The sequence below is a fragment of the Dermacentor andersoni genome, chromosome 2 (genome assembly GCF_023375885.2).
Source record: "Dermacentor andersoni chromosome 2, qqDerAnde1_hic_scaffold, whole genome shotgun sequence".
NCBI classification, from domain to species: domain Eukaryota; kingdom Metazoa; phylum Arthropoda; class Arachnida; order Ixodida; family Ixodidae; genus Dermacentor; species Dermacentor andersoni.
The window spans coordinates 1,162,175-1,169,662 of NC_092815.1; positions in this window are offsets into that span (position 1 = coordinate 1,162,175).

Sequence of the window (7,488 nt, forward strand, 5' to 3'; positions counted from 1 at the left end):
GATTAAGGAGGATTATGGTGGGCTAGAGTGAAATAAAGTGAATGAAGGAGGATTGAGGAGGATTAGGGTGGACTAAGGTAGATGAATGTGGATTCGGTTGGATTAAGGTAAATGAGGAAGCGTTAGGGTTGATTAAGGAGGATTTAAGTGCATTAAGGAGGGCTAGAGTAGATTAAGGTTGATGAAGGTGGATTAGGGTGCATTAAGGAGGACTTCCGTGGATTAAAGTGAATGAAGGAGGATTTATCATCATCATCAGCCTGGTTACGCCCACTGCAGGGCAAAGGCCTCTCCCATACTTCTCCAACAACCCCGGTCATGTACTAATTGTGGTCATGCCGTCCCTGCAAACTTCTTAATGTCATCCGCCCACCTAACTTTCTGCAGCCCCCTGCTACGCTTCCCTTCCCTTGGAATCCAGTCCGTAACCCTTAATGACCATCGGTTATCTTCCCTCCTCATTACATGTCCTACCCATGCCCATTAAGGAGGATTAAGGCCGATGAATGTGGATTCTGTGGATTAATGTGCATTAGGAGGATTATGGTAGACTAATCGGTCTTAATACTCAATGAACCCTAATTCACCTTAGTCCAGCCTAATCCACCTTAATAGAATCTAATCAACCTACATCGCTCCTTAATGCACCTTAGCCTGCCCTATACGGTCTTAATCCTCCTTTATCAACCCTAGTCCATCATAATCCTTCTTCATCCAACTTAATCCTGCTTAATAGTCCCAATCTACCTTAGTACACCCTAATCCACCTCTGTCAAACCGAATCCAGCTCCATGGCCCATCATACACATTCATCTACCCTAACCCATCCTAATCCGTCTTATTCCTCCTTTATCAACCTTAATCCACATTAATCGACTTTAATCTTCCTTTATCCACATTAATCCTTATTCATGCACCTTAATCAACTCTAATCGGTCTTAATACCCTTTCAGCAACCCTTAACCTTAATCCACCATAATCATCCTCCACCCACCTTAATCTTTATTCATGCATCTTAATCCTTTTTAATGCACTCTCATCTAACATAAGCTTGTTTAATACACTCTAATCAACCTTAATCCTCCCTAATCCACTTTATGTCAGTCACCAATGATTCATTAATTAACTTGGGTAATCATTCTCTTATACAGGGGTGGACAAGCTTTGGGTCACCTCTGGCCTTCCTTGGGTCATGCGATACTTCCAGTTTACAACGCGACCTTGAAACATAGAGATATAAAGGCTTTCGCCTTAAAACTTAAAAAAAAAACTAAATGTTGACTAGCTAACGCTTATTACCTGCCAATACCACGGGTATACTTGCGACTAATTTTTGCAGGGCGCAAAGCAGAATCTATAATGCTGCACTTCCGACTGAATAACAACAATTAGCGACGTGCGAAGTGATGGAGCCGCTCCAGAATATTAAGCATACTCAGGACAGCCGCAACAAAAACGCTGGTGAGCAGGCCAGAAGAATGAAAAAAAAATGCAGCATTACGGGATGCTTTGCTACGAGCTATAAAAAAGACGCCTCAGCTCGCAAACAACGCTGTTCTTTGTCGGAACAAAGTTTTTCCGGCCAATGTCATGCAGCCACTGCTTCCTGCGCAAGCCATCACGCTTTCCTTGTGGTATCTTAAAAACGGCATAACCATCTTCAGGCTTCTTGCAGCAGCTATATGCGCAACAGCTGGGCATAGCGCTAGCACATAGAGCAGGAAACAGAGCGTACAACGTTCGTTACGCCGAGCTAAAGCGCCGAGCCAGCCGTGCTCAGGAGGAAAATGGCGCGAACGAAAAAGAAAAACACAAGCGAAACTCAAGATCCACGCGTTTCCAAGGGCAACGGCAGGGACACCAATCGTCGTGCAGAAAAACGGGGGCAAAACTGGTTGCCGCGGGGGAAAGCGCAAGGGGCGAGGAGGAGGCGAGGAGGTCGCGCGGCAGCGGCAGAGTTCAAAGAGTGTCGCTAATTTCAAATTATCAAGGGATTTTAGGCGGGACTACTCCCAGCTTTGCTGCGTTGTGTGCGCGAGATTGAGCCGCAATCGCCGGCTCACCATGGCACGCTTTCACTCGCACATACAGCATACAGCTCGCGGCGATGATTTTATCGCCCTTAGACTTTACACTGACATGTGTGCCTGCTTTTCGGGTGACTGCTTTTCACCGTCTTACAAATGTTATCGCTCAGCGCGGGACGCGCCCGCATGTATCGGAATCGATCGTTCTTTCTGCTGTCTGTTGTCACCGAAGCTTGCATAATCTGACTGCATATGCGACGCGAATTCTGTCGAATTTTCTGGAAGGCACGCGGGCACCAGCAATTACTCTGGAGCCTTCGATGACCCATGTATGAAAGCCGACACACTTGACCAGCAGATGAGATTTCGACGATCGCTGACTGTGTTCGCCGGTATCACTGTGCTTTGAGTGTAACTTGCTTTTGTGGGCACAAGTTCGCCCAATAAAAAGTTAGTTTCCTCATTCACAGTTTTGCCGCTGTATTATTCACCGTCACTACTACGCGACAATACCGAACCTCACGGCGACGCTGACGGTGACGCCGGCGACAAAAATGCCCGGAATGTCCATATAATTGCTATCGTAATAAAACTGCCTAGATAACGTCATATCTTTGCTGCCGAGGTGAGATAAAGCATGGTGAAAGTCTCCAACAGCATTCACGTCCCGTGAAGGGAGCGAACGGAAAGCGGCTACCCGACTGGCACGAAGAGGGCAGGTTTATAGGAAGACCCATGGAGGAAGGAAAAAACTGATGAGAGGTTCAATCGACTCCGCGCCCTAGGAGAAAAGTGTGGGGCATTTTTCGCTGTAGCGGTCATATTGTCGGGGCACAATGCCGGTTTTGTGGTGGTGGTGTGTGCTCATGCGTGTGCTGCTCAGTAGGTCTCATCATCATCATTATCAGCCTGGTTACGCCCACTGCAGGGCAAAGGCCTCTCCCATACTTCTCCAACAACCCCGGTCCAGTACCGTGGCAAAGGCGTCCAATGTGCAGTATTGCGTTAGTCTCCGTGTTTTGTTCCGCTGTGTTACCTGGACGTGCTCTCCTGGTTGTTTTTGAGGCCAGCTGGGACTGGATGAAGTAAAAGGCCTGAAGCGAGCGCGCATGCAACGCCCTGCTGCACCACGTATACGCCACAGACAAAGGTCTATCGGGAAATATATTTGTCATTTTCGCTGGATTCATGCTAACGTGTTATCACAGGCCGAAACCGCTGTGCTTCAGAATATGAACGATAAGCGCCCTGCAGGCCAGTGGAAGCTGTGCAGCGATCCTGCTTTTGACAGCGGAATATGCTCTTGTGGCACGTAAAACAGTCACGTGGAAGGATGGGAAAGAAACGGTTGCTGTGAGTAATTAAGGGATGAACCCTCCTTAGTGCAGATATCTCGTCTGTGTGCTCGAAGGGTGCTGAGAAGTGAAGGTTAGGGGATGCGGTGCAAGAGTGAAGAAGGCTCGACAGAAGAACGCACGCCTGCGCGCGCATGAAGCGGCTTATGGTCGCACGTAGGCCCGGTCAACACGCTACACGCTCACTGTTCGGTCGTTATATCCGCGAAGCTTGACTTACCGTGCGAACAATATAACTCAAGCTGCAGTCAACGCATTTAAGCGTTTAACGACGTTCTCCACTGCTGGCCTCTTCGAAGGCGCACTGCGGCTCATGCGTAAAGTGCGCTACTGATCATGGTCTGTTGTAAGAGTTAGGGTCGGGCATTTCAAAAGGGGTAGCTTGCCCATGCCGTCGTCCGACTCATCGGCGCTGAGGACGACGTTGAAGGGAGGAACAGGTTTTCATCAAGAGCCAAGAGCACTGGGTTCATTTACAATATCTACATGAGGAGCAGAGAACGTTACGTCTCAACAGTCTCGCATGACTGAACTGAAGCACCTCTGAGAAACCGAGAAAGTCCACTTAAAGCCCCTCTGTCTTCCCTAGAAACCTAGACGAGGGAAATCTGCCGTCACACCTTCGTCCAGTCGGAGCGTCCAACGTCGCCGAAGGATCCACCTTAAGGGCGAAGGTGCGCACAATGACTCCGACACCTTTGCTCACTGAACACAAGCGGAGAAATACCCCCAGGGCACTCGGGTCACTGCGCCAGAGAATGGAGAGGGGGGGGGGACGTTCGTAGAGGGGTTGTCACGCTTGACTCAAACTGACGCGTCCTGGTTCTTGCGATGGCTCCGCCATTAGCAGGTCGACTGTCGAACGGTCTTGGAGGCTAGCAGTGGTCGTGAGGAAGCAGCGTAGAACGGCCTTCTCCCGGAGTTTCTTGCTCCCAGCGTCGTGGTAGCTGGCCGAGTAGCATCCAATCAATCACGTGTTCTTCAAAACGTCTCGCCGTGGTGTCGCCGCTGGTCTGTCCCATAGGACGTTTGTTAGCTTCATGAAGCGATTCGTCGCAGTAAAGGCCGCCCCACATTCAGCGTTTCTACCGGCGTTTTTTGGCGTTGCGTCTCCCGGCGTGGTCGCATGAACGGCGCCAGAGAGGGCGTCCAGCCACACGAGCGGCACGCGGACCAGCGCCAGCGCAGCGTCGCACAATGTGACCAGATTTATTTTACCAGATACCTCCTAAGCTAATTGTGTAATGTCAATGAAAAGAGCTGTCATAAGTATTCTTCAATGCAATATTTATGCCTTTTGCATAGTTTTACGCTAAATAAAATATTCAGGGCAGTGTAGAAAAATTACACAAGGCTAAGCTTCAGAAAACTGGCAGCAATATCGGCGTGAACATCACGAGCGGTCGGCCCGTCGGCGTGCGAAGCTGAGCATCGAGGGTTCTTTATTCTATGATAGAGGGGGAAGTAAGTGCTTTTTATTGCTAGACGCCATACGCCACATCATGGAAAGAAGGCAGCAGCTTTTGCTGCTAAAGAAGAAGCTCCTGCTTCTCATTATTTTGAGGAGGCAAGAGCGACGACGCCGGCGCTGGTGGGTGCGACCCGTGTTCATGCACCGAAAGGAAGAAGGGCTTTATTACACGGCGGTGAGTCCCATTTGCTGTTTTTCTTCCCGTAATAATTGTCCTAAAATGTGCTACTACCGTGTCTTTCAACGATTCTATGGTTGTGCCAACTCCTGCGCACTTGTAAATACTGTTTGAGGTCTATTCGTCGGGCTCAATTTATCTTGTTTATGGCCCAGCTTTCGCACAAGAGTGTTCGAGTGAAATAGCTATATGAAGTGGCAAATGTATATTGTACAGAAGCGCATTGTTCCCGATGCCAAGTGCGGAAATGGGCCGCTTGTTGTAGGTTAAGTAATTATTTTTCTGGCTTTCTCCAAGATTGGTGCATTCATGTTCGCGACTTTGCGTATTTACTGTCACTGAGTGCCGCTAAAAGCATGTGCGTGTTTGTGTACGCGCCTTCTAAAACAAAAAAATTCTGTGCTCGGTTTCTCTTTATTTCGCAGGACATATTTGTGGATCTATATCTTCGCAGTGAATCTTATACCAGTGCATGTTGACCTGCAAAGTAGCGCCAGTGAGCAAACCACCGTTGTGTGTAGTAAACACTGTATCACAACATAATGCTTCTGCATTTAATAAGCCTCGAAAGCATCTGTAAAATACAGGCGTCCAATTGGAACAAGGCTTAACGCTGAACAACTTACTTGATTTCGACAATTTGGGTTACTCCATTCTTAAAAACTGTGCAAGTAGTTGCTCTGGTTTTTGTAGCATTGAATAGTGACCAAGGGGGTAGTGTTCTGTGTTTTCAAAGACTAAGCAACTAGACACAGTTGTACATAAAACATGTAAGTATAACGTCGGCTCATAGGTATTTTTGAAGTGCACAGATATCTCTTTCATTAGAGAGAAATCGATCAACTTGATTGACAGTTTTTCAAAACGCTGTTAAACATTGCCATTAGAAATGTTCCATGAGCAATGTCATGCAACGCATGAAGTGATGACTGTGCTTTAACTATTGATCAGATTTGACAGCGTTCAGTAGACTGAGGAGTCAGAAAAAAAACTTCGACAGGGGGCATCGTAAAAACTAGCCTTTTACTGCTCCTAGCACTCCCACAAACAACCAACACCAAATTAGCGCTTTAATCGGCTATGCAACATAATTTTTTAATTACAGCAGCAGGGAATAGACACAAGCTTCTGTCAGGCTGTCTAATTTTTCGGAGCAGATGTTTACGCAACTTTTAACAATGTCACAAACAGTACATGCTGAGCAGTGCATTGTTTTGATTATTGTGTTAGCCTAATATGAAGTGCTATTCTATTTTTGCCCCTGTGACGTGCTTTTAACCATCAACATTTCAACAGCATATGTTAAATATAGTATGAGCAATACTTCCCATTGTGTCAAGTATTTCGTCGCACAAGAGCACCGAGTCCATTTCAGATCGACCTTTGGCAGCTTTACTAGCCGTGTAATTTCTTACTTTCAGAAAATTAGCCGTGCAGATGCCCTAATTTATTACTGTACAGTACTGTGCAACCTTGTACATAACTGTACAGTGCAGTACTATTGCTGTACACAGAATGGGAAGGCTCCAGCACTAGATCTTGGGGCATGATTAGACCAAGTTGTGCACAAAAAAGCTGATTGAACACAATAATCAAATACGAGGAGGCTTGTGCAAGCTCCCAAATCTGCGAACCATTGCTTCGAGAGACTAGGCAAATGCTCCCTGCACCAGAGGTGCTTGCCCCTTTTCATACCTGCAAAGAAACAGCTTTCCTGCAAAACATGTACTTCGTTCACTATGGCTGATATTCGCGCCACCTAATACAACTTTCTTTCCCCCATGGTTTAACTTGCAAAAGTGAAGAACTAGGAGCAAGGCGCATATTTTGTGCATTTCAGATTTTTCAGATTTTTTCTTTTTGTGCATATACTGAAAATATCAATTTATTACTTGCATTCACGCTCATTGAGGTGCTTCTTTGAAGTTTTACATAACAATTGTCAAAAGGTATCTCAGCAAATATTTCTGCTTTACTACCATTCAAAGCATGAATGATCAGCATAAAATTTAATTTGACACTGTACGTTGCAAGTATATGTTTTGAAATAAAACTTCACAACACAGAAGCACCAGAATTGAGCACATTTCTAGCAAAACAGTTAGTTGCGCATGTTTTACATTGCCTGCTTTGCTTCTTTTATATTTAACCTACCCCATTCCTGTGCGACAGGGTATGTGCTTCACTTTTCGTAACCTCTCCCAACCATTCTTCCCTCAACAAACATCAAGCATGGTCTTTGTCCTCATTACATTTTTGTGTCAACGACTCGCATTGGGCATGTGCATGAACTACTTGTGGCAGTTTTCCATAGCTTGTAAACTTTCATTAATCACTATATATTTTTTACTTACAGATGCGTCGGATGAGAGAGGGGGACCATGAATGTTTTTTAAAGTTCTATAGAATGACCCCAGAAATGTTCGACACATTACTTTCATTTGTGGTCGAGGACCT